Source organism: Heptranchias perlo, chromosome 17 (assembly GCF_035084215.1).
Source record: "Heptranchias perlo isolate sHepPer1 chromosome 17, sHepPer1.hap1, whole genome shotgun sequence".
NCBI lineage: Eukaryota > Metazoa > Chordata > Chondrichthyes > Hexanchiformes > Hexanchidae > Heptranchias > Heptranchias perlo.
Window position 1 is genome coordinate 56322813 of NC_090341.1, and position 26809 is coordinate 56349621.

Below are 26809 nucleotides of genomic sequence, written 5' to 3' on the forward strand. Positions count from 1 at the left end.
TGCTAAGTATGACTCCAGCAACTGGAGAGTTTTCCCCGATTCCCACTGACTTCAATTTTACTAGGGTTCCTTGGTGCCATACTCAGTGAAATGCTGCCTTGATGTCAACGGCAGTCATTTTCAACTCACCTCTGGAATTCAGCTCATTTGTCCATGTTTAGACCGAGGCTGTAATGAGGTCTGGAGCCGAGTGGTCCTGGCGGAACCCAAACTGAGCATCGGTGAGCAGGTTATTGGTGAGTAAGTGCCACTTGATAGCACTGTCGACGACACCTTCCATCACTTTGCTGATGATGGAGAGTAGACTGATGGGGCGGTAATTGGCCAGATTGGATTTGTCCTGCTTTTTGTGGACAGGACATACCTAGGCATTTTTCCACATTGTCGGGTAGATGTCAGTGTTGTAGCTGTACTGGATCATTTTGGCTAGAGGCGCGGCTAGTGCTGGAGCACAAGTCTTCAGCACTACAGCCGGGATGTTGTCGGGGCCCCATAACCTTTGATGTATCCAGTGCACTCAGGCGTTTCTTGATATCACGTGGAGTGAATCGAATTGGCTGAAGACTGGCTTCTGTGATGGTGGGGATATCGGAAGGAGGCCAAGATGGAGCATCTATTTGGCACTTCTAGCTGAAGATGGTTGCAAACGTTTCAGCCTTGTCTTTTGCACTCATGTGCTGGACTCTACCATCATTGAGGATGGGGATGTTTACAGAACCTCCTCCTCCTGTTAGTTGTTTAAATGTCCACCATTCACGACTGGATGTGGCAGGACTGCAGAGCTTTGATCTGATCCATTGGTTGTGGAATCGCTTAGCTTTGTCTATAGCATGTTGCTTCCACTGTTTAGCATGCATGTAGTCCTGTGTTGTAGCTTCACCAGGTTAGTACCTCATTTTTAGGTACGCCTGGTGCTGTTCCTGGCATGCTCTTCTACACTCCTCATCGAACCAAGGTCGATCCCCTGGCTTGTTGGTAACGGTAGTGAGGAATATGCTGGGGGCATGAGGTTACAGATTGTGCTGGAATACAATTCCGCTACTGCTGATGGCCCACAGCACCTCATGGATGCCCAGTTTTGAGCTGTTAAATCTGTTCTGAATCTATCCCATTTAGCACTGTGGTAGTGCCACACAACACGTTGGATGGTGTCTTCAGTGTGAAGGCGGGACTTCGTCTCCACAAGGACTGTGCGGTGGTCACTCCTACCAACACTGTCATGGACAGATGAATCAGCGGCAGGTAGACTGGTGAGGATGAGGTCAAGTAGGTTTTTCCCTCGTGTTGGTTTGCTCAACACCTGCCACAGGCCCAGTCTGGCAGCTATGTCCTTCAGGACTTGGGCAGCTCAGACAGTAGTGGTGCTACCGAGCCACTCTTGGATATTGAAGTCTCCCACCTAGAGTACATTCTGTGCCCTTGCTACCCTCAGTGCTTCCTCCAAATGGTGCTCAACATGGAGGAGGACTGATTCTTCAGCTGAGGGAGGATGGTAGGTGGTAATCAGCAGGAGGTTTCCTTGCCCACGTTTGACCTGATGCCATGAAATTTCATGGGGTCCGGAGTCAATGTTGAGGACTTCCAGGGCAACTCCCTCCTGACTATCACTGTACCGCCACCTCTGGTGGGTCTGTCCTGCTGGTGGGACAGGACATACCCAGGGATGGTGATGGAATAGTCTGGGACATTGGCTGAATGGTATGATTCTGAGAGTATGGCTATGTCAGGCTGTTGCTTGACTAGTCTGTGGGACAGCTCTCCCAATTTTGGCACAAGTCCCCAGATGTTCGTGAGGAGGACTTTGCAGGGTCGATTGGGCTTGGTTTGCCTTTGTCGTGTCCGATGCAGAGTAGTCCGATGCTGGGTGGTCCGTCCGGTTTTATTCTTATGACTTTTTGTAGCGAGGTTGTACAATTGAGAAGCTTGCTAGGCCATTTCAGAGGGCAATTAAGAATCAACCACATTGCTGTGTGTCTGGAGTCACATATAGGCCAGACCGGGTAAGGACGGCAGGCTTCCTTCCCTAAAGGACATTAGTGAACCAGATGGGTTTTTACGACAATCCATTACTAATACTAGTTTTTTTTAATTTCAGAGTTTATTTAATTGAATTTAAATTCCCCAGCTGCCATGACAGAATTTGAACTCATGACTCCGAATTATTAGTCCAGGGCTCTGGATTACTAGTCCAGTAACATAACCACTATGCTACAGTACCCACTTTATCATCTTTGTGTCCTGTTCGACGTGAACAAAACTTCTAACTCCACGTCCTATCCAAGAGTGCTTACCTCTACCCCCACCTCAGCTGCCGAAACCTTTACACGTGCCTTCTTCACCTCCAGACTCGACTGATCTGCTGGCTAACCATCCATTGTCTAAGTTCCATAAACCCCAATTAGTCCAAAACTCTGCGCACGTATCTTGACCTGCAATAAGTCTCCACCTCCATTCTCGCTAATCTACATTGGCTCTTTGTCCCCCAATGCATCAAATTCAAAATCCTTGCCCTGAACTATAAATCCATCGATAGCTTTGCCTCACCCTATCTCTGCAATCTCCCCTCGTGAACATTCCGTTCCCCCAACTCCTGCCACCTTTGCATCTCCGTCCATTCCCTACCACAGGTAGCATTCCTTTCAGCTGCCTCAAAGTTGACAGCTGTGACTCAGTGGGTCAGAAAGTTGTGGGTGCAAATCCCACTCCAGAGCACAAAATCTAGACTGACACTTCAGTGCAGTACTGACGGAGTGCTGCACTGTTTGATGTGCCGTCTTTCAAATGAGATGTGGATACGAAATATCCCACGTCACTATTCAAAGAGCAGGGGAGTTCTAACTGGCAAATATTTATCCCTCAACCAACATCACTAAAATAATCTAGTCATTATCTCATTGCTGTTTGTGGGTCGTTGCTGTGCTCAAATTGGCTGCTGCGTTTCCTACATTACAACAGTGACTGCACTTCAATAGTATGTAATTGGCTGTAAAGTGGTTTGGGACGTCATGAAAGGCGCTATATTAATGCAAGTCTTTCCTACCTTTATTTTCTTTGTCCTACTCTGGAACTGCCCTGTCTAAATCTCTACCTCTCCCTCCAACTTTAAAAACCTCAAGACTTAGTTTTTGACCAAGCTTCTGGTCACTCATCTTAAGTTCTCTTGTTCTGATGTGGAGATACTCTTGTTCTGGCTCAGGATCTGTTTTCCTTATGCCTATTTTTGAAGCAGCTTGGGACGTTGCTTTACGTTAAAAGTGCTTTATAAAATGGAAGTTATTGTTTGTGTTACCAAAAGGTCATTACCCTCGACGTACTCCCATCACTGCAATGCTTGTGAAAGAATGGTTCCAGCTCACTAAACTGGTGAGAAGCGCTGCTACTGTCGGTTGAGCAATATTTACAGACAGAATTTATCAATGATGTGGCGGAAAATCCCAGCAACCCGCAGTTAATGTGTTTATATTGTAAAACTGCCTCCTTGTTAAAGCTGCTGGTGACAGGGAGGGAAAACAAAATCAGCTGGGGTTCCTGCTTCTGGTTGCTATTTAGTTGCAAAGATCGTCTAGATATCAGGTGAGAACAAGACCAGGCTCGGCTGGGATGCCGACACTTACTAACTAGGTGGTGCTGGCAGAACGGCCATTTGGGCAGTACACTGGGAAGCGACGGATGTGCAGGAAAACTTATTCCAGCTAAAGTCAGCATCTTCGGATGTGCAGGGGAGGGCATCAAAAAGCACTGTGTGCTAAACTAAACCCGCATGCAGCAGGGCAGACAAGCATTCAACTGAAGAGTTACTGAGTTAAAAGGAAGCCGTGGTTTAAATGACACATACCATGGGGAAAGCAGATACTGGAGGGTAAAACTCTCAACTGTTAAGTTCCCATTAGCTGGGACTAGCACTGTTGTAAAATTCTGTCTCAATGAATATTTCAACACTGCAACAGTCCTGGTGTCCAGAGTGGTACAAGTTCCCAGCTCAAGGTCACTGTGGCCATTTCCGAAGTGCGGCCATGGCTGAGGTCAATTAATTCAGCACAGTCTAGAATTCGAACCAGAAACTCTGGGGTGTGTATGATTTAGTGCTACATGAGGTTAGGTCATCGTGAGCAGCCAAGTGGTTTTTGCCTAAATTTGTCTGTTTCTTTAAGTCAAACTTTATTCTATTGTAGCAGCATAGTACAGTTTTAACCTTAGAACCGTTCCAACCCACATGAAATTATCAGAATAGCGTAACATTGTTTGAAAATCCTTACTGACCCCATATGGAATTTTTAAGGTAAATTCTCAAACTCTCAAATAAAATCCACTGATTCAAAAGTTCAAATCAATGATGTCACTCAGACTTCTGCACCTCCAATTGGAATTTTAGAACCAAGTCAATCAACCCTTCATAGCAGACTTGGTAATCCCGTACTTGAACCAGGAAGGTCCGCAGTACAGAGTGCAGACCAGCTCACTGGCGGGATCGATCGGTCATTGGAGATTGGGATGATTCCCACTCAGCGCCAGAATTCTACAAGCCAATGTCCCAGCGTTAGGTGGTCCTAGCTCGACAAACAGTAGGAAGCTCATCAGTGCTCTGAGCTGGTAGGCTACGTTAAACTCCAATGGTGAACAGAGCCCTCGCTCTGCTAATCTGCACTTAAGCTCTCCAGACTTGTGTAAGTGCAGTGAATGCCCATGGGGAAGACACGATGCACTCCATACCGGGCAAACAAAAACTCGACCAGTGGGTGCAGATTTCTCAGCAGCTTGACTAGAGACTCAAATATGGTAATGAGCTTTACACATCAAGACACCTGGCTAAAGAAGAATAAAACCCCCAGGATTTCAGTAAAGTATAATCTTCTCATGCCATTAAAACGTACTGATTTAATTTGCATTGTGTTGGTACCAGTATACTAAATGCACCCAGAGGCAATGAAAATCATACGAATTTAAACTTTAAAATATAAAAATCGCTTCTTTACACTGCAGTGTGGGCATCTCTTGTATGTACCTGCTGTACAACAGCGACAAGGCAACCATTGGGACAGCGATCGAGCGTCGGTGGGACCTCGCTATGCACAAGTTGGCTGCTGCATTTCCCTACATTACAACAGTGACTACATTTCAAAAGTATTTCATTGGCTGGGAAGGACTTTGGGACACCCCGAGGTTGTGACAGAAGCAATATAAATGCAAGTTCATTCTTACCACTTTGGGAGGTACAAATAATCTGAATGACACCAATCACTGTAGCAGGTACCACACAGTCCTTGTCCACGCACCAAGCCTGTAAAGTGGGATAGTCATATACGGATCGCCTCTCCTTCCCGCCTCAAACCTGTTGCTCCCATTTCTCAATCAGATCCCAGTACCTTTTTATCCTCTCATTGTTTTGCCTTCATCTACTACTTTAAAAAATGTTCTCGTCTCTCCGTGCTCATCCGGTTTTCTTTCTATAATCTTTCACTCCTCTTCAGTCATTTTTCAATTTAATTTCAAATTACTTTTCCCTCTTTATTGTGTTAAATGCAGTGCACGATTACTTCACTGTGTTTCAAACTACATCTGAAACCTTCTCCTGTGACTTTATTCGTTCAGGATACACCAGTTCATTTGCAGAACACATTTTCCTATAATGCAGACCAGGCCACATTCAGCTACAGCCTTGGCTGTCTTAATGGCGCCGGTGAGCCTGATGCATACTGTTCTTCAATCTCATGCATACTTTACGCACAGGGATAGAGAAAGATTTAAAATGGAAATCCAGCCTCTTACGGCTTCTCGAAAGACTAGGTATTGATGCCACAGATAAGTTGGATTTTCCATTCAAAGAAAGCAAAACATAACCGAACTGCTGCAATTACAGGAGTATCACTTTCAGCATACAAAAACAGCCAGCCTGATCCCTTAAGCGAAACAGGAAACCACTTCAATGAAATTAAATCCAGAGGCAAGCTGCAACATTTGCAACTCCATATTAAATCCTGTAACTGCAGAATAAGCTGAACTGCATGTACTAATTGAATTTCTCACACACAATGTAAAATAAGCACAGAGTACAATCTTGGCCTTCAACTATTCAGTGAATGAGCAGCACTTAATACGTACCCTCGCCCCCGCCTCCCGATGGCTCAATGGTATAGAACTGAACCATACAGAGCAGGAATGTCCCACAGTCTTTAACGGTACTTTGCTGAGTTTTCTTATTGCGTGTAGTGTGGTGGTAACTCGACTCACTCAGTGCCCCTGGGCTAGGAAGGGGAAAAGAAAAATCAACCAAGATTCTTACTCCTGTTGACTCAACTGTGATGTCTAATGCAGTCGAATAGCCTGCATGTTATTCGACTGCTATTCACTGTGGAGCATCCGCGATGCTGAGATTATCATGGATAGCATGTTCAGTGAGGTGGTCACACCAGAGGTAAAGATTACGCAGACAGAAAGGAAATGGGTGACCGCCAGGCAGAGTAAAAGGACTAGTCAGGTAGAGCAGGAGTCCCCTGGGGCCATCTCCCTCTCAAACAGATATATCACTTTGGACACTGTTGGGGGAGATGGCTTATCAGGGGAAAGCAGCAAGAGCCAAGTTCTGCTGCACAGGAGGGGAGGAAGAAGAGTGGCAGGGCTATAGTGATAGGGGATTCAATTGTAAGGGGGACAGATAGGCGTTTCTGCGGCTGCAAACGTGACTCCAGGATGGTATGTTGCCTCCCTGGTGCTAGGGTCAAGGATGTCGCGGAGCGGCTGCAGGGCATTCTGGAGGGGGAGGGTGAACAGCCAGTAGTCATGGTCCATATTGGTACCAACGACATAGGTTAAAAAAAAGGATGAGGTACTGCAAGGTGAATTTAAGGAGTTAGGAGATAAATTAAAAAGCAGGACTTCAAAGATAGTGATCTCAGGATTACTACCAGTGCCACGTGCTAGTGAGTATAGGAACAGGAGAATAGACCGGATGAATGTGTGGCTGCAGGGATGATGTAGGAGGGAGGGATTTAGATTCCTGGGACATTGGGACCAGTTCTGGGGAAGGTGGGACCTGTACAAGCGGAACGGGTTACATCCGAGCAGGATCGGGGCCAATATCCTCGCGGGGGTGTTTGCTAGTGCTGTTGGGGAAGGTTTAAACTAGAGTGGTAGGGGGATGGGAACCTGAGCAGGGAGTCAGAAGGGAGTAAAGTTGAGAGCAGCAAGAGAGGGGAAGACACGGGGAAATTTACAATACATGTAGTACAAACAGTTGTTCAAGAACAAGTGAAAGGGAAAAGCGTAGAGCAGCAGAAAGTGTACTTTAGACACTACAGATAAAATAAAAACTAGAAGGCGTAAGGCAATTAACCCAGCATCAAAGCTGAAGGTCAGGCTAGGGTGTGTGGCCCAACTAAGAGTTCGATACAGAAATGCACGAAGTATAGGAATAAATTAAATGAACTACAGGTTCAAATTCAAATTGGAGGGTATGACGTGATAGCTATTACTGAGACATGGCTGCAGGATGGTCAGGATTGGGAACTAAATATATCGGGTTTAAGGTCCACAGGAGAGACAGGGAAAATGGAAGAGGGGGAGGAGTAGCCTTAGTGATTAGAGATGAAATCACTTCAATGATAAAGGAGGATATAACGAGAGGTAAGCAGCCAACAGAGACCTTATGGGTTGAATTGAGAAATAGGAAAGGATCTAAGACTATAGTGGGAATTGTGTATCGGAGCCCTGGCAGCAGCTCTGAAGTGCTAGATTGTATAAATGCAGAGATTAGACAAGCGTGTAACAAAGGCATTGTGGTCTTAATGGGGGACTTTAATCTTCACATAGATTGGGAAAAGCAGACTAGCAACTGTCAGAAAGGTAGTGAATTTCTTGAGTGTGTCCGGGATAGTTTTCTACAGCAGTATGTCCTAGAGGCAACAAGGGGGCAAACCATACTAGATTTAGTAATGAATAATGAACCAGATTTAGTTAACAGCTTAACTGTGCGGGAACATCTATCCAATAGCGATCATAACATGATCGAGTTCAATGTCGTGTTTGAAAGGGAAAAAAGTGAATCAGCTGTTAAGATTCTAGACTTGGGTAAGGCCGACTTCAATGAGACAGAGACTGTCCACAGTAAACTGGGCAAATCTGTTAATGGGTAAAACGACTGATGATCAATGGGAAATGTTTAAAGAAACATTTAACGTGATACAGAATCGGTTTATACCCGAGGGGCAAGAACTCTACTTGCCAAAAAAACAGCCATGGACAACTAAAGAGGTAAGGGACAGTATAAGACATAAGGAAAGGGCATACAAAAAGGCAAAAAATAGCACAGATCTTGGCGAATGGGAAAGATACAAAGATCAACAAAGGGTCAAACAGATAGTAACAGCTACAAAAAGAGTATGAAAAGAAACTTGCAAGGGATATCAAAACCAATGCGAAGAACTTTCATAGTTATATTAGGAAAAAGAGGGTGGTCAGGAGCAGTGTTGGCCCCTTAAAAACTGGAAGTGGGGATATTGTCATTGACAATGGGGAAACGGCAGACATGTTGAACAATTACTTTGCGTCAGTATTTACAGTAGAAAAAGAGGATTGCATGCCAGAAATCCCAAGAAAACTAATATTGAATCAGGGACAGGGACTCGATAAAATTAACATAAAATTAACACCCCATCCACCACCCAAAACATTCACTCCCTTCACCACCGGCGCACTGTGGCTGCATTGTGTACCATCCACAGGATGCACTGCAGCAACTCGCCAAGGCTTCTTCGACAGCACCTCCCAAACCCGCGACCCTACCACCTAGAAGGACAAGAGCAGCAGGCACCTGCACGTTCCCCACTAAGTCACACACCATCCCGACTTGGAAATATATCGCCGTTCCTTCATTGTCGCTGGGTCAAAATCCTGGAACTCCCTTCCTAACAGCACTGTGGGAGAACCTTCACCACACGGACTGCAGCGGTTCAAGGCGGCGGCTCACAACCACCTTCTCGAGGGCAATTAGGGATGGGCAATAAATGCTGGCCTCGCCAGCGACGCCCATATCCCCTGAACGAATAAAAAAAAATTTATTAACGACTTAGATGAAGGCATAGAAAGTCTCATATCTAAGTTTGCCGATGACACAAAGATTGGTGGCATTGTAAGCAGTGTAGATGAAAACAAAATTACAAAGGGACATTGATAGATTAGGTGAATGGGCAAAACTGTGGCAAATGGAATTCAATATCGACAAATGTGAGGTCATCCACTTTGCACCAAAAAAGGATAGAACAGGGTACTTTCTAAATGGTAAAAAGTTAAAAACAGTGGATGTTCAAAGGGACTTAGGGGTTCAGGTACATAGATCATTGAAGTGTCATGAACAGGTGCAGAAAATAATCAATAAGGCTAATGGAATGCTGGCCTTTATATCTAGAGGACTGGAGTACAAGGGGGCAGAAGTTATGCTGCAGCTATCCAAAACCCTGGTTGGACCGTACCTGGAGTACCGCGCCTTCGGAAGGACATATTGGCCTTGGAGTGCAGCATAGGTTTACTAGAATGATACCCGGACTTCAAGGGTTAAGTTACGAGGCGAGATTACACAAATTGGGGTTGTATTCTCTGGAGTTTCGAAGGTTAAGGGGTGATCTGATCAAAGTTTATAAGATATTAAGAGGAACAGATAGGGTGGATAGAGAGAAACTATTTCTGCTAGTTGGGGATTCTAGGACTAGGGGGCAGAGTCTAAAAATTAGAGCCAGACCTTTCAGGAGCAAGATTGGAAAACATTTCTACACACAAAGGGTGGTAGAAGTTTGGAACTCTCATCCGCAAACAGCAATTGATACAAACTCAATTGCTAAATTTAAATCTGAGATAAATAGCTTTTTGCCAACCAAAGGTATTAAGGGATATGGGCCAAAGGCAGGTATATGGAGTTAGATCACAGATCAGCCATGACCGTATCAAATTCAGAGCAGGCACGAGGGGCTGAATGGCCTCCTCCAATTCCTATGTTCCTATGCACTCACTTGGGCCAGTACCCATAGACCTGAGCACCAGTCAGGGCCTCCATGAGAAGAGAATATTTAAGGAGAGGGTTTCCCCTCCTATGTTGTGCCTTACTCGACACAATGAATAAAAGGAGTTTTGACACAGCAGGTCCAGTGTATTATGATACGTTAGAAATGGTCAACGGATGGCTCCCTTCAGATCTGCTGTTTTGCAGGGGCAGTCTCAGGTTGTTAAATCTACTTATGAAACTGCACCCGATTCTCAATAACGAGGCAAGTGCCAGTATATGGATCCTGTTCCTAAAAACATCCCCATATCTCACAATAAAACAATCGCAGTAACAGCACATTACACTTATGAGGCCCCTCATCTGAAGTGCTCACTTTAGGATTGCTTGCAACGTCCTGCTCAAGTTGTAGGATCAGTATGTATTCCCAATACTGCCATGTAACATGTTCACAGGGATTTATTCAGATCGAATCATAATCAGTTCAATTCCTGCAGAAATATGCTGCAATCGTAGAAACTGTAAATAGCTGGCCAAATATCCAGCTCATCTGGAATTTCACATGGACCATTAAGATTCAACAGAGAATAGAGCAAATCCAGAAATGAGAAGGGTCCCTTTATACAAATAACATGAGATAAAGTGGATGGAAAGAATAGCTCATGCCAGAAATACACAGGTTTGTCAGCACCTGAAGAGTAAAGACAGGTTAAAACTCAGGTGTAAACCCTTTGTAAGAACTGTTCAGTCTACAGATGAAAAATGAACTTGTCTTTTCTCTAGGCATTAGTCGTGGCTCAGTGGGTAACAATCTCACCTAAGTCAGAAGGTTGTGGGTTCAAGTTCCACTCCAGAGTTGAGCACAAAATCTAGGCTGACACTTCAGTGTAGTACTGAGGGAGCGCTGCACTGTCGGAGGTGCTGTCTTTTGGCTGAGACATTAAACAGAGGCCCTGTCTGCCCTCAGATGGGCATAAAAGATCTCATGGCACTATTCGAAGAAGAGCAGGGGAGTTCTCCCTGGTGACCTAACCAATATTTATCCCTCAACCAACATTACTAAAGCAGATTACCTGGTCATTATCACATTGCTGTTTGTGGGACCTTGCTGTGCGCAAATTGGCTGTCACGTTTCCTACATTGCAACAGTGACTGCACTTCAAAAAGTACTTCATTGGCTGTAAAGCACTTTAGGACATCCTGAGGTCATGAAAGTTGCTAAATAAATGCACGCCTTTCTTTCTCTATTCAGATTGCTGGTTATTCATGAGGCAATTGTATCCCCTTCTGTCCTGAAACCATTGGTTCTTGCTGGAGGTCAATACCTCAGGGACCCATGATTCGTGTATGAGCCGAGGCAGTGAGCACTGGCAGTCTATGGACTGTGGAGGGCATCACAGCCAACTGAGTTTAGTCCTATCCTCACCCAGTGTCCGCATTCACACACTTTCCAGCAGAGGCCACCAAATAGCAATCAGAAGCGGGAACCGTGGCTGATTTCCCCCTCTCTCGCCCAGTGGTGCTGAAGCCAACTGTAAACCATTCGAACACAGCACCAATCTGCAGCATTATACTCAGTACCACGATAGCTCATTGGCTGAGACTCAGGCCAAACATTCTTCACTTTCATTTGAGTGTTTTTATACTAGCTGCAAAGTGATTTAAATATCTTATAGGGTTCCTGTGTTCTTGTTATAAAATCTGATGGAAGCATTGTTTTGAGTTGTGTTAATTCTTATAGGTACATAAATGCACCATAAATCCAGAAAGTGTCGTCACTGGGATTTCAGTAAAACGTAATGGTGGATGTGAGAGAGTTTTGTACTATGTCCATTCGAACTGTGACAACACGAACAGTACAATTAGAGATTTTCTACTTCCAAACTGGGGTTACTGGAGAGCTTATTTTGAGCTGCATAACACCAGGTAAAGCACTCGTGGAAAGAGGCCCATCACTGGTGCTGGGAGCAGAACAGGATAAATGCAATTTTTCGTATTGTGTAATGGTACCAATATGTTTAGTAAGCCTGGTCATAACAGTGAACCACATGTACCACATGCAACAGGTTCACCAAGATCCTAACTCTTTCAAACTGGAATGAACCCAACTCCCACATCTAGGACACAGACCTGCCTCCCAATCCAGGTCATTGGTCATGCAATATTAGTTATCAAGTTCGAGGCTTCTCATGATTACTCAAGAGCCATTGGAAAACTCAATTTTTAAAAAATCAATGTAGAATGTCAGGAACCACATCAAAATCAGAGCAGAATGTCAGGAATCACATCAGATCAGAGCAGAATGTCAGAAATAACATTCAAAATCTGAACCAAGTACATAAATCATTTTAATCGCACTCGCAGAGTTCTGGTCGGCCCGGCAATTAAAAGTCACTCATTGTCTCCATCTTTCCTGCTCCACTTTATCACAAAATATGGTCTGAAATGTGGTATTTGAGAACAGTACTATTCAGAATGTCTGCACTGCATTGTGAATTATGAATAACCAGCAATGCATCAAATATCAGGTCAGAAGTATTGGATTCTCCACACCTTGACATTTACACAACTAAGAATAAAACCGGACGGACTCATGGCACCGGACACGACAAAGGCAAACCAAGCCCAGTCAACCTGGCAAAGTCCTCCTCACTAACATCTGGGGACTTGTGCCAAAATTGGGAGAGCTGTCCCACAGACTAGTCAAGCAACAGCATGACATAGCCATACTCACAGAATCATACCTTTCAGCCAACATCCTAGACTCTTCCATCACCATCCCTGGGTATGTCCTGTCCCACCGGCAGGACAGACCCACCAGAGGTGGCGGTACAGTGATATACAGTCAGGAGTGAGTGGCCCTGGGAGTCCTCAGCATCGACTCCGGAACCCGTGAAATCTCATGGCATCAGGTCAAACATGACAAGGAAACATTCTGCTGATCACCACCTACCGCCCTCCCTCAGCTGATGAATCAGTCCTTGTCCATGTTGAGCACCATTTGGAGGAAGCACTGAGGGTAGCAAGGGTACAGAACGTACTCTGGGTGGGGGACTTCAATATCCAAGAGCGGCTCGGTAGCACCACCACTGTCCGAGCTGGCAGAGTCCTGAAGGACATAGCTGCCAGACTGGGCCTGTGGCAGGTGGTGAGCAAACCAACACGAGGGAAAAACCTACTTGACCTCCTCCTCACCAATCTACCCGTCACAGATGCATCTGTCCGTGACAGTAGTATTTGTAGGAGTGACCACCGCACAGTTCTTGTGGAGACGACGTCCCGTCTTCACACTGAGGACACCATCCAGCGTGTTGTGTAGCACTAGCACCGTGCTAAATGGGATAGATTCAGAACAGAGCTAGCAGCTCAAAACTGGGCATCCATGAGCCGCTGTGGGCCATCAGCAGCAGATTTGTATTCCAGCACAATCTGTAACCTCATGGCCCGGCATATTCCTCACTCTACCATTACCAACAAGCCAGGGGATCAACCCTGGTTCAATGAGAAGCGTAGAAGAGCATGCCAGGAGCAGCACCAGGCGTACCTAAAAATGAGGTGCCAATCTGGTGAAGCTACAACTCAGGACTACATGCATGCTAAACAGTGGAAGCAGCATGCTATAGACAGAGCTAAGCGATTCCACAACCAATGGATCAGATCAAAGTCCCACACTCCTGCATATCCAGTCGTGAATGGTGGTGGACAATTAAATAACTAACAGGAGGAGGAGGTTCTGTAAACATCCCCATCCTCAATGATGGCGGAGTCCAGCATGTGAGTACAAAAGACAAGGCTGAAGCGTTTGCAACCATCTTCAGCCACAAGTGCCAAATAGATGCTCCATCTTGGCCTCCTTCCGATATCCCCATCACAGAAGCCAGTCTTCAGCCAATTCGATTCACTCCATGTGATATCAAGAAACAGCTGAGTGCACTGGATACAACAAAGGCTATGGGCCCCGACAATATCCCAGCTGTAGTGCGGAAGACTTGTGCTCCAGAACCAGCTGTGCCTCTAGCCAAACTGTTCCAGTGCAGCTACAACACTGGCATCTATCCGATAATGTGGAAAATTGCCCAGGTATGTCCTGTCCACAAAAAGCAGGATGAAACCCAATCCAGCCAATTACCGCCCCATCCGTCTACTCTCAATCATCAGCAAAGTGATGGAAGGTGTCATCGACAGTACTATCAAGCGGCACTTACTCACCAATAACCTGCTCACCGATGCTCAGTTTGGGTTCCGCCAGGACCACTCTGTTCCAGACCTCATTACAACCTTGGTCCAAACATGGACAAAAGAGCTGAATTCCAGGTGTGAGGTGAGAGTCACTGCCGTTGACATCAAGGCAGCATTTGACCGAGTGTGGCACCAAGGAGTCCTAGTAAAATTGAAGTCAATGGGAATCAGGGGGAAAACTCTCCAGTGGCTGGAGTCATACCTAGCACAAAGAAAGACGGTAGTGGTTGTTGGAGGCCAATCATCTCAGCTCCAGGACACTGCTGCAGGAGTTCCTCAGGGCAGAGTCCCAGGCCCAACCGTCTTCAGCTGCTTCATCAATGACCTTCCCTCCATCATAATGTCAGAAATGGGGATGTTCACTAATGATTACACAATGTTCAGTTCCATTCGCAACCCCTCAGAGAATGAAACATAGAAAATAGGAGCAAGAGTAAGCCAGTCAGCCCTTCGGGCCTGCTCCGCCATTCAAAATGATCATGGCTGATCGTCTAACTCAGTACCCTGTTCCCGCTTTCTCCCCATATTCCTTGATCCCTTTAGCATTAAGAAATATATCTATCTCCTTCTTGAATACATCTAATGACTTGGCCTCCACGGTGGAGAATTCCACAGGTTCATCACCCTCAGTGAAGAAATTTCTCCTCATCTCGGTTCTAAATGGCATACCCCGTATCCTGAGACTGTGACCCCGGTTCTGGACTCTCCAGCCATCAGGAACATCCTCCCTGCATCTAGTCTGTCTAGTCCTGTTAGAATTTTATATGTTTCGATGAGATCACCTCTCATTCTTCTAAACTCTATTGAATATAGGCCTAGTCAACCCAATCTTTCCTCATATGTCAGTCCTGCCATCCCAGGAATCAGTCTGGTAAATCTTTGTTGCACTCCCTCCATGGCAAGGACATCCTTCCTCAGATAAGGAGACCAAAACTGCACACAATATTCCAGATGTGGTCTCACCAAGGCCCTGTATAACTGCAGTAAGACAACCATGCTCCTGTACTCAAATCCTCTTGCAATGAAGGCCAACATACCATTCGCCTTCCTAACTGCTTGCTGCACCTGAATGCTAGCTTTCAGCGACTGGTGTACAAGGACATCCAGGTCTCGTTGCACCTCCCCTTTTCCCAATCTATCACCATTCAAATAATAATCTGCCTTTCTGTTTTTACAACCAAAGTGAATAACCTCACATTTATCCATGTTATACTGCATCTGCCATGTTCTTGCCCACTCACCCAACTTGTCTAAATCACATTGGAGCCTCGATGCATCATCCTCACAGCTCACATTCCACTCCAGCTTTGTGTCGTCTGCAAACTTGGAAATGTTACATTTAGTTCCCTCATCCAAATCATTGGTATATATTGTGAATAGCTGGGGCCCAAGCACTGATCCCTGCAGTACTCCACTAGTCACTGCCTGCCACCCGGAAAAAGACACGTTTATTCGTACTCTCTGTTTCCTATCTGTCAACCAATTCTCAAATCCGTGCCAGTATATTACCCCCAATCCCATGTGCTTTAATTTTGCACACTAACCTCTTGTGTGGAACCTTATCAAAAGCCTTCTGAAAATCCAAATACACCACATCCACTGGTTCTCCCCTATCTATTCTACTAGTTACATCCTAAAAAAACTCCAGTAGATTTGTTAAACATGATTTCCCTTTCATAAACCCATGCTGACTTTGTCCAATCCCGTTAATGCCTTCCAAGTGTTCTGTTATCACATTTTTTATAATAGACTCTAGCATTTTCCCCACTACTGATGTTAGGCTAACTGGTCTGTAATTGCCTGTTTTTTCTCTCCCTCCTTTTTTAAATAGTGGGGTTACATTTGCCACCCTCCAATCTGTAGGAACTGTTCCAGAGTCTATAGAATTTTGGAAGATGATCACCAATGCATCCACTATTTCCAGGGCCACTTCCTTTAGTACTCTGGGATGTAGATTATCAGGCCCTGGGGATTTGTCAGCCTTCAGCCCCATTAATTTCCCTAGCACTATTTTTTTTTACTAATACATGTTTCCTTCGGTTCCTCCCTCTCACTTGACCCTTGGTTTCCTAACATTTCTGGGGGGTTATTTGTGTCCTCCTTTGTTCTGCCATTTCTTTGTTCCCCATTATAATTTCCCCCATCTAATCTTTTTCTCTTGATATATTTATAGAAGCTTTTACAGTCAGTTTCGATGTTCCCTGCTAGTTTACTCTCAGTCTATTTTTCCTCTTAATCAATCTCTTTGTCCTCCTTTGCTGAATTCTGAACTGCTCCCAATCCTCAGGCTTGCCACTTTTTCTGGCAATTTTATATGCCTCCTCTTTGGATCTAATACTATCTCTAATTTCTTTTGTAAGCCACGGTTGAGCCATCTTTCCTGTTTTATTTTTGCGCCAGACAGGAATGAATAATTGTTATAATTCCTGCACACGTTCTTTAAATATTAGCCATTACCTATCCACCGTCATCCCTTTTAGTAAAGTTCCCCAATCTATCATAGCTAACTCGCACCTCATACTTTCGTAATTTCCTTTATTTAGATTCAGGACCCTAGTTTTGGATTCAACTACTTCACTCTCCATCTTAATGAGGAATTCTATCATGTTATGGTCACTCTTCCCTAAGGGACCCCCGCACAACAAGATGGTTAATTAATCCTTTCTCATTGCAGTCCGTGCCCGCATGCAGCATGACCTGGACAACATCCAGTCTTGGGCTGATAAATGGCAAGTAACATTCGTCCAGGCAAGTGCCAGGCAATGACCATTTCCAACAAGAGAGTCTAACAATCTCCCCTTATCATCGCCGAATCCCCCACCATCAACATTCTGGGGGTCACCATTGACCAGAAACTTAACTGGAACTGCCACATAAATACTGTGGCTACAAGAGGCTGGGTATTCTGCGGCGAGTGACTCACCTCCTGACTCCCCAAAGCCTTTCCACCATCTACAAGGCACAAGTCAGGAGTGTGATGGAATACTCTCCACTTGCCTGGATGAGGGCAGCTCCAACAACACTCAAGAAGCTCGACACCATCCAGGACAAAGCAGCCCGCTTGATTGGTACCCCTTCCACCACCCTAAACATTCACTCCCTTCATTACCGGCGCACCGTGGATGCAGCGTGTACCATCCACAGGATGCACTGCAGCAACTCGCCAAGGCTTCTTCAACAGCACCTCTCAAACCTGCGACCTCTACCACCGAGAAGGACAAGGGCAGCAGGCACATGGGATCACCTGCACGTTCCCCTCCAAGTCACACACCATCCCGACTTGGAAATATATCACCGTTCCTTCATCGTCACTGGGTCAAAATCCTGGAACTCCCTACCTAACAGCACTTTGGGAGCACCACGCGGACTGCAGCAATTCAAGAAGGCAGCTCACCACCACCTTCTCAAGGGCAATTAGGGATGGGCAATAAATGCTGGCCTTGCCAGCGATGCCCTCATCCCATGAACGAATAAAAAAAAAAGCCATCGATGTTGAAAACTTGATCATATTTGTTGAATATTCACGTTCTGACTGGCTGCTCAAACAACCACCCCACAACATGTAAGAGGCCCACTGCCCAATGTATCCAGCCTTTATTTCCAGAAGCTGATCTCCGCTCAACTTGCCATTCTGCAGTTTCACAGGAAACACCTTCTTTTCCAAGTACTCAACATGTTAAAAAAAAACCCACAACCAGAGCCTGAACCAGCATCTGCCATAGGATTTCAATAAATCCAATGGTGGATGGCGTAAGTCTTGTACTATGTCCCTGAGAACTGTGAAAAGCACCCAGCAGTCGAAATACAGATTGTGTCTGGGGAGAGCACTGAGCTGTGCAACGCTAAGGTGAAGTACTGGTGGTTACAGGCCTGTCACCGGCAGTGCGAGCAATGGGAGGTAATGAGTAGCACACAAGATGTAGATCAGGGTGAGCTGGAAGACAAATGCTGCAACAAAGGGAGATTTTAACATGCATATAGACTGGAGAGAGAAGTAGGAAAGGGAATAGAATTATTGAATGCAATTAAGATAGTTTCCGAAAGCAGTAAGTCTTAAGCACAGCAAGGGAGCAGGAATGCTCAAATTTTATCATGAGCCAGAAACAGGCCAGTGGTCTGGTAGGAAGGGAGCATTGTGGAATTAGTGACCATAATACAACGAACCTCCCAATCAGGCTTGAGGTGGTGGGGAGGGGGGGGGGGGCGGAATTTACAGACCAAGGTTTTGGATTAAAAGACTAACTGATGAAAATGGAATTGACTGGAATAGGTTGGTCAATTTACAGATTAATAATGAATCTATGCAAGAAGGTAATTAGTGGATTACAAACCAAACCCATACCCATGCAAGGCAAAAGTCATACTTCTGGTTTAGGTATGACAATAGTAGAGTTCAAGAATATAACGGAGTGCTAAATGAACAGTTTGCTGTTTGTCATAGGTAATAGGGGTGAAGCCAGGCAAATCTCCTGGCCCAGGTGGTTTCTACCACAGGGTATGAAAATATTCCAAAGTTTGCTGAATATGGGGATAATACCAGAGCAATGGAAGGTTGTAAACACAATGGCTTATTCAAGAAAGGGGGAAGGGACAAACCAGGAACTATAAACCAGTGAGTTTAACTTTGAAAGTGAGAAAATTGCTCGGATCCATCATCAGGGACAGAATAAGTGAGCACTTGGAAAGCTGATTAGGGAGTGACAGCATGGTTTTGATAGGTAATGCCTGGCTTAACCTGCTGGAGCGTTTTAACAAAATCACTATGGTGGGGGATAGAGAAGGATCAATAGACGTCATATATATTGATTTTCAGAAAGCATTTTTTTTATTTGTTCATGGGATGTGGGCGTCGCTGGCGAGGCCGGCATTTATTGCCCATCCCTAATTGCCCTTGAGAAGATGGTGGTGAGCCGCCTTCTTGAACTGCTGCAGTCCGTGTGGTGAAGGTTCTCCCACAGTGCTGTTAGGTAGGGAGTTCCAGGATTTTGACCCAGCGACGATGAAGGAACACCGATATATTTCCAAGTTGGGATGGTGTGTGACTTGGAGGGGAACGTGCAGGTGGTGTTGTTCCCATGTACCCGCTGTCCTTGTCCTTCTGGGTGGTAGAGGTCGTGGGTTTGGGAGGTGCTGTCGAAGAAGCCTTGGTGAGTTGCTGCAGTGCATCCTGTGGATGGTACACACTACAGCCAACTGTGCGCCGGTGAAGGGAGTGAATGTTTAGGGTTGTGGATGGAGTGCCAATCAAGCGGGCTGCTTTGTCCTGGATGGTGTCGAGCTTCTTGAGTGTTGTTGGAGCTGCACTCATCCAAGCAAGTGGAAAGTATTCCATCACATTCCTCACTTGTGCCTTGTAGATGGTGGAAAGGCTTTGGGGAGTCAGGAGGTGAGTCACTCGCCGCAGAATACCCAGCCTCTGACCTGCTCTTGTAGCCGCAGTATTTATATGGCTGGTCCAGTTAAGTTTCTGGTCAATGGTGACCCCCAGGATATTGATGGTGGGGGATTCGGCGATGGTAATGCCGTTGAATGTCAAGGGGAGGTGGTTAGACTCTCTCTTGTTGGAGATGGTCATTGCTTGGCATGCGTCTGACGCGAATGGTTCCTTATAGAGAATGTAAACTAAAATTGATGGGCACAAAATTGTAGGCAACCTTGTGACATGGATAGGAAACTAGGCGGGCTGGGATAAAAGGAATGTCTCCAATTGGCAAGCAGTGAAAGGATCAGTGTTGGTACCCCTGCTTTTCACACTCGGATTTGAGAATACGGAGCTGTATATCCAAATTTGCAGGTTATACTATGGTAGGAGGTACAACCGACAAAGGGAACGGGAAGTTTCAAAAGGCCATAGATTAAGCGACTGGAAACAATATTGGCAGATGCAGTTCTATGTAACAAAGTGTTGGCTGGAAAACTTTTGGACACAAGAAGGGTATATAAGAGGACAATCTAAATAGGTAAGCATAGTTTCGGGGATTTTGGTTCCCAGGCACTTGACTCATTAAAAGTTTGCCCACGTGCGAAAAGCAGATAGGAACCTGTACTTCATCACAAGGTATATAAAGAATATAAAGAGCAAAGAAGTGCTAATGCAATTTTACAGAGCACTAATCAGTCAACATTTGGATGAGTGTTCAACTATGAGTGGTCCACGTTAGGAAGGATATGCTGGGCTTGGACAAAGTCCAGCAATAGTTCATCAGGGTCATACCTGGGAGGAAGGGACTGAGCTGTGATGAGACAGTGGGTAAACTTGCGCTGTATCCCGAGAGGAGAAAGTTAAGGAATTATCCAATTTAGGAACTTCAAATAATGACAGGTATATACAAAAACTTACTTTCCATTTTTGCAGGATACAGGCAGATTGAAATTGGTTTCTGATTTTTTTTTGAATCCCAGATAAAGGGCCATTGTGCAGGATAACACCGAGATTGCAAAGAGTGGAAAAGACGAGATGACAAATCAACAAAACAAGTGATTGGACGACACCAACCTTGGGTATTAAAAGGCTGTAGGAAGGGAAGGCTCAGGCAACTGAGGAGTTCGAGAGAGAAGGACCACTTTTAAAGTCAAATGTGGTGATACATAATTCATCTGAACACTTAATTCCATTATACATTAGATGGGAATTTGCTCCCAGATCCAGGCAGTCTTTCGATATAGATCATCCATAAAACTGGTTTCATCAGAGTACTTAAGATTGGCATCCCCTCAATTCCTGGTACCCCCTGCTTAAATGGCCCAAATGCTATCCAGCAGAATTGGTGAGCATTAGTTTTGCAATCACATTGCACCAGGCATTTGTTAATATATAGGTAGCCGTGGCTCAGTGGTAGAACTCTCATCAGAAGGTTGTGGGTTCAAGCCTCACTCCAGGACTTGAGCACATAATCCAGGCTGACACTTCAGTGCAATACCGGGGGAATGCTGCACAGTCGGAGGTGCTGTTCTTCGGATGACGTTAAACCAAGGTCCTGTCTGCCTTCTCAGATGGATGTAAAAGATCCCACGGTACTATTTGAAGAGCACGGGAGTTCTCCCGGTGCCCTGGCCAACATTTATCCCTCAGCCAATATTGTGTTTCCGTACATTACAAGAGTGACTACACTTCAAAAAAAATTACTTAATTGTCTGCGAAGCGCTTTGGGACGTCCTGAAGTCATAAAAATGTACTACGTAAATGCAAAGTTATTTCTTTCTTCTATCCATCGGCTATTTCTTTACAAAGCACACTTTGCTGCGTCTGGTGGCCTGTAGCTGCAGTGTTGGGCTTTAAAACAATCACCTCAACTTGTACTTCTTAGCTTTTAGCAGACACATAGCTCTGCAGGTAACACAGGACAGCTGATACCAAAGAAAATGCCTCAATTTTCAGCAGATTTTTTAACATTTTAAATAAAAAGACAAAATTGCATCTAGCTATACGAGATCACAATAAACTGCACAGCCCAGGAAATTCCCCTCGATTTAAACCTCCATGAACCTGAAAAACCTGCACCAAGCCTCTTCACAGAATGGTTATAGCACAGAAGGAAGCCATTCAGCCCATCGAGTCCAAGCCGGCTCTCTGCAAGAGCAATCCAGCTAGTCCCAATCACCCGCCCTATCCCTGTAGCCCTGCAAATTTTTTCCCTTCAAGTACTTATCCAGTTCCTTTTTGAAAACCATGGTTGAATCTGCCTCCACCACTCCCTCAGGCAGTGCATTCCAGATCCTAACCACTCGCTGTGTAAAAAAGTTTTGCCTTATGTCGCCTTGGTTCTTTTGCCAATCACCTTAAATCTATGAACCTCTGGTGCTTGACCCTTCCGCCAATGGGAACAGTTTCTCTCTATCTACTCTGTCTAGACCCTTCATGATTTTGAATACCTCTATCAATTCTCCTCTCAACCTTCTCTGCTCTAAGGAGAACAACCCCAGCTTCTCCAGTCTATCCACATAACTAAAATCCCTCATCCCTGGAATCATTCTAGTAAATCTGTTCTGCAACCTCTCTAAGGCGTTCACATCCTTTCTAAAGTGCGGAACCTAGAATTGGACACATTACTCCAGTTGTGGCCGAACCAGTGTTTTATAAAGTTTCATCATAACCTCCTTGCTTTTGTACTCCGTGCCTCTATTTATAAAGCCCTGGATCCCGTATGCTTTCTTAACAGCTTTCTCAACCTGCCCTGTCACCTTCAAAGATTAGAATTGAACCCTTTAGTTTGTATTGCCTCTCCTTGTTCTTCCTATCAAAATGCATCACTTCACACCTTTCTGCGTTAAATTTCATCTGCCACGAGTCCACCCATTCCATCAGCATGTCTATGTCTTCTTGAAGTCTATCACTATCCTTCCAAGTTTTGTGTCATCTGCAAATTTTGAAATTGTGCCCTGTACATCCAAGTCCAATGTATATCAAGAAAAGCAATGGTCCTAGTACCGACCCCTGGGGAACACCATTGTACACCTCCCTCCAGTCCGAAAAACAACCATTCACCATTACTCTCAGTTTCATGTTACTTAGCCAATTTCGTATCCATGCTGCCACTGCCCCTTTTATTCCATGGGCTTCAACTTTGATGACAAGCCTATTATGTGGCATTTTATCAAACATCTTTTGGAAGTCCATATACACATCAACCACATTGCCCTCATCAACCCTCTCTGTTACCTCATCAAAAAACCCAATTAAGTTAGTTAAACACAATTTTCCTTTAACAAATCCGTGCTGACTTTCCTTAATCAACACTTGTCCAAGTGATCGTTAATTGTGTCCCGGATTATCGTTTCTAAAGGTTTCCTCACTACCGAGGTTAAACCGACTGGCCTGTGGTTACTGGGTTTATCCTTATACCCTTTTTTGAACTAGAGTGTAACATCTGCAATTCTCCAGTCCTTTGGCACCACCCCGTATCTAAGGATATCGGAAGATTATGGCCAGTACCTCCGCAATTTCCACCCTTACTTCCCTCAGCAACCTAGGATGCATCCCATCTGGACCAGCTGACTTATCTACTTTATGTACAGCCAACCTTACTAGTACCTCCTCTATCAATTTTTAGCCCATCCAGTAACTCAACTACCTCCTCTTTTACTGTGACTTTGGCAGCATCTTCTTCCTTGGTAAAGACAGATGCATAATGCCTCAGCCATGCCCTCTGCCTCCAAGCATAGATCTCCTTTTTGGTCCATAATCAGTCCCACCCCTCCTCTTACTATCCGTCTGCTGTTTACATGCCTATAGAAGGCTTTTAGATTCCCTTTTATGTTGGCCGCCAGTCTATTCTCATACTCTCTCTTTGCCCCTCTTATTTCCTTTTTCGCTTCCCCTCTGAACTTTCTATATTCTGCCTGGTTCTCACTTGTGTCATCAGTCTGACATCTGTCATACGCCCCTTTTTTCTGTTTCATCTTGCTCTTTATCTCTTTTGTCATCCAGGGAGCTCTGGCTTTAGTTGCCCTACCTTTCTCCCTCGTGGGAATGTACCTAGACTGTACCTGAACATCTCCTCTTTAAAGGCCGCCCATTGTTCAATTACACGTCAAAGGACGCGTAGTGCTCTCCCTTGTTTCAGACCCAAAGCCCCGTGTTAGCGTCTGCTACATCTCCAAGGGCACTGCCTGTTTATAAGTGAAAAGCATCGGCTGCTGAATACATTGAAAACCATTCTGCAGAATACCTGACCTCACTGTATGACAATGCTACTAACAATCTCTACTGGAGCTCTTTAAGCCCAACAAAACTACAACCTATTGCAAGCAGCACATACTTTGGAAGCCGCTGAAAGTTTTGCCGGTGTAATGGATTCTTACTGCTGGCTTCCTTTCTCACAGGATCAATACAGTCACACCGTGTCTACTTACTTGTAGCTGCGCCCAGACGCAGAAGCTGCTGGCAGATCAGAGCTGTCAATCTGCCAGCCGACTGCTTTCCACACACTTGCTCTCAAGCATCTGTGAAGGTGACTACAAACGTACCAGCATGAATTCCTTCCCACAGCACTGACATGCATGTCGGTCATTACGACACCCCGAAGCACCCGCCCTCTCTGCTGATTACACACATCTCGCGCTTGGAAATAAACAAGTAAATTAGCTCAGAGAAAGGCTGCCTATTGAATCAGCTGTGCGGTTCGAAAGACCACAGAGGTGACCCTGCTAAGAGGCTTTATTGTTACGACAAACCAGTTGCTGGGGATTAAGTGCTTTGTTGAAAAAGCTCTTCACACTTAAAATCTTTTCTACACTGCTGACCTTCCCCCTTTCTCCGCCCCCCCCCCCTTCCATCTTCTTGTGAAACTTCAATTGTTGGTTCATTGATCTCCAAAAATTAGGGTCGGGTATTGAACACAAGATCGGGTCAGAGGAAAGCAGCCCTTCGACTCATTTGATCACAACCTTGCAGAATACGAATCCTACTATCTCCCACCACAGTACCAACACAACTACAACCGGTAGCGTCCGAGTTCAAGATCAACAACAGCACAGAACATCAAAAAGAAAGAAAGGACTTGCATTTATATAGCGTCTTTCACAATCTCAGGACATCCCAAAGTGCTTTTACAGCCAATTAAGTACTTTCTGAAGTGTAGTCATTGTTGCAATCTAGGAAACACGGCAGCCAATTTGCACACAGCAAGGTCCCATAAATAGCAACGTGATAATAACCAGATAACCTGGGGCATTTTTTGTTAGGGGTTGGCTGAGGGAGAAATATCGGCCAGGACACCAGGGAGAACATCCCTGCTTTTCTTTGAAATAGGGTCTTTTACATCCACCTGAGGGGGCAGGCAGGGCCTTGGTTTAACATCTCATCCGAAAGATGTCACCTCCGACAGTGCAGCACTCCCTCAATGCTGTACTGGATTGTCAGCCTAGATTTTGCGCTCAAGTCTCCGGAGAGGGACTTGAACCCACAACCTTCTGACTCACAGGCGAGAGAGTGTTACCCAGTGAGCCACAGCTGATATCTTAAAAAAAAGAGGAATAGGACATCACTGCAATTGCTTTACTGCAACCAGCTGCTTCTAATACAATATAGCTGCAGAACCAAAACACACCACCTATTTGTTCCATTTCTCTGCAAGAGACAGTGACTAGGGGTTTCCCAACCTGTGGGCAGGACAGGAGGGGAAAAAGTGTTGCATGCCCCAAGTACGATAGGGTAGTGGTTACAGCCCGGGACTAAGTGGAGAATTCGGGTCCCAATGTGGCAAGTTGTGAAAATGATTTCAGTAAATCGGGTAATTTACGAGCACCAGAAAGATGTCGGATTGTCATTAAAACCCAACTGGTTCACTAATATCCTTCAAGGGAAGGGAACTTCCCAACCCTAACCCGGGCTGGCCTATATGTGACTCCAATGGTTGATTTTTAATGCCAAAAGGGCAACTAGGGGCAGGAAATAATTGCAGCCTTGCCAGAGCCCAAGAACAAGTAAATAATTTTTTTAAAATCACAACAATGAACCTCCTCCCAGAGTGTTACTGGGAGAAACCTGGGAGCAGGTAAATCGGCTGGCTCGTTAGGCCTCAGCTGGAGTATTGTGTACAATTCTGGGCACCACTTTAGGAAGGATGTCAAAGCTTTGGAGAGGGTACAGAGGAGGTTTACCAGGAATGAGGGAGTTCAGTTGTGTGGAGAGATTGGAGAAGCTGGGATTGTTCTCCTTAGACCAGAGAAGATTAAGGGGAGACACAATAAAGGTTTTCAAAATAATGAGGAGTTTTGATACAGCAAATAGGGAGAAACTGTTTCCACTTGCAAGTAGGTCGTTAACTAGAGGTCATAGATTCAAAATAATTGGCAAAAGAACTAGAGGGGAAATGAGGAGAAATTTTTTGACAGAGGGCTGTTAAAATCTGGAATGCACTACCTGAAAGGGTGGTGGAAGCAGATGCCATCGGAGCTTTCAAACAGCATCTGGACATGTACTCGAAGAGGACTAATTTGCAGAGCTATGGGGGAAAAAAATGGGGTTGGGGACTAAATTGGACAGCTCTTTCAAAGAGCCGGCACAGGGTACAACGGGCTGAATGGCCTTCTTCTGTGCTGTAAGATTCTATGACATCAGAATGGTGCAGGATGTGGGTGAAGCCTAATTATAGCATGTCTATAATAATTGAATATTCATCTGGTGAGCCACTGAGCCAACAGTTATAAAAAGCGTCAAAACATCTCACCAGTTACTTAACAAGAAATTAAGGACCTCTTCGGGTTCAGCCCTCAAAATCTCAATTATAATAACATTCAACAATGTTACCTTCCCTAGGGACTGCACCTTGACTGGTGGGAAGGTGAGTGTGCGCTTATCACTCAGCCATGCTGGCGGGAGCATAACTCCTGGTAGGGCCATTCAAGTGAGACAGGAAAGGGAGGAGCCAGGCTAAAAGCATTCCTCCTGGTAGGGGGTCGTGAGTCAGGCTAACAGCCTATCCAGGTAAAAATGCCTCTCCTTACAGAAACAACCCAGACAGAAGATACAAACTGCTACAGACTTACAAATATAGACATCAACTGAGGAGATCTGCTAGATGTAAGGCAAGATGATACTCCGAGCAGAGTCAAATATCTTCCTCTGGACAAACAGCAGTG

At 45.2% G+C, this 26809-nt stretch overlaps 1 protein-coding gene across 1 annotated transcript in view; it reads right to left on the reverse strand.

Annotated features, from left to right (window-relative positions):
• The window catches only part of ip6k1 (inositol hexakisphosphate kinase 1), a 58797-nt gene extending 52586 nt beyond the window's left edge, over window positions 1-6211 (reverse strand). The window contains exon 1 of the mRNA XM_067999017.1: window positions 6100-6211. The gene's annotated coding sequence lies outside the window, so the exon portion shown is untranslated. The remainder of the gene's footprint in view (window positions 1-6099) is intronic.
• Between the last annotated feature and the right edge of the window lie 20598 nt (window positions 6212-26809).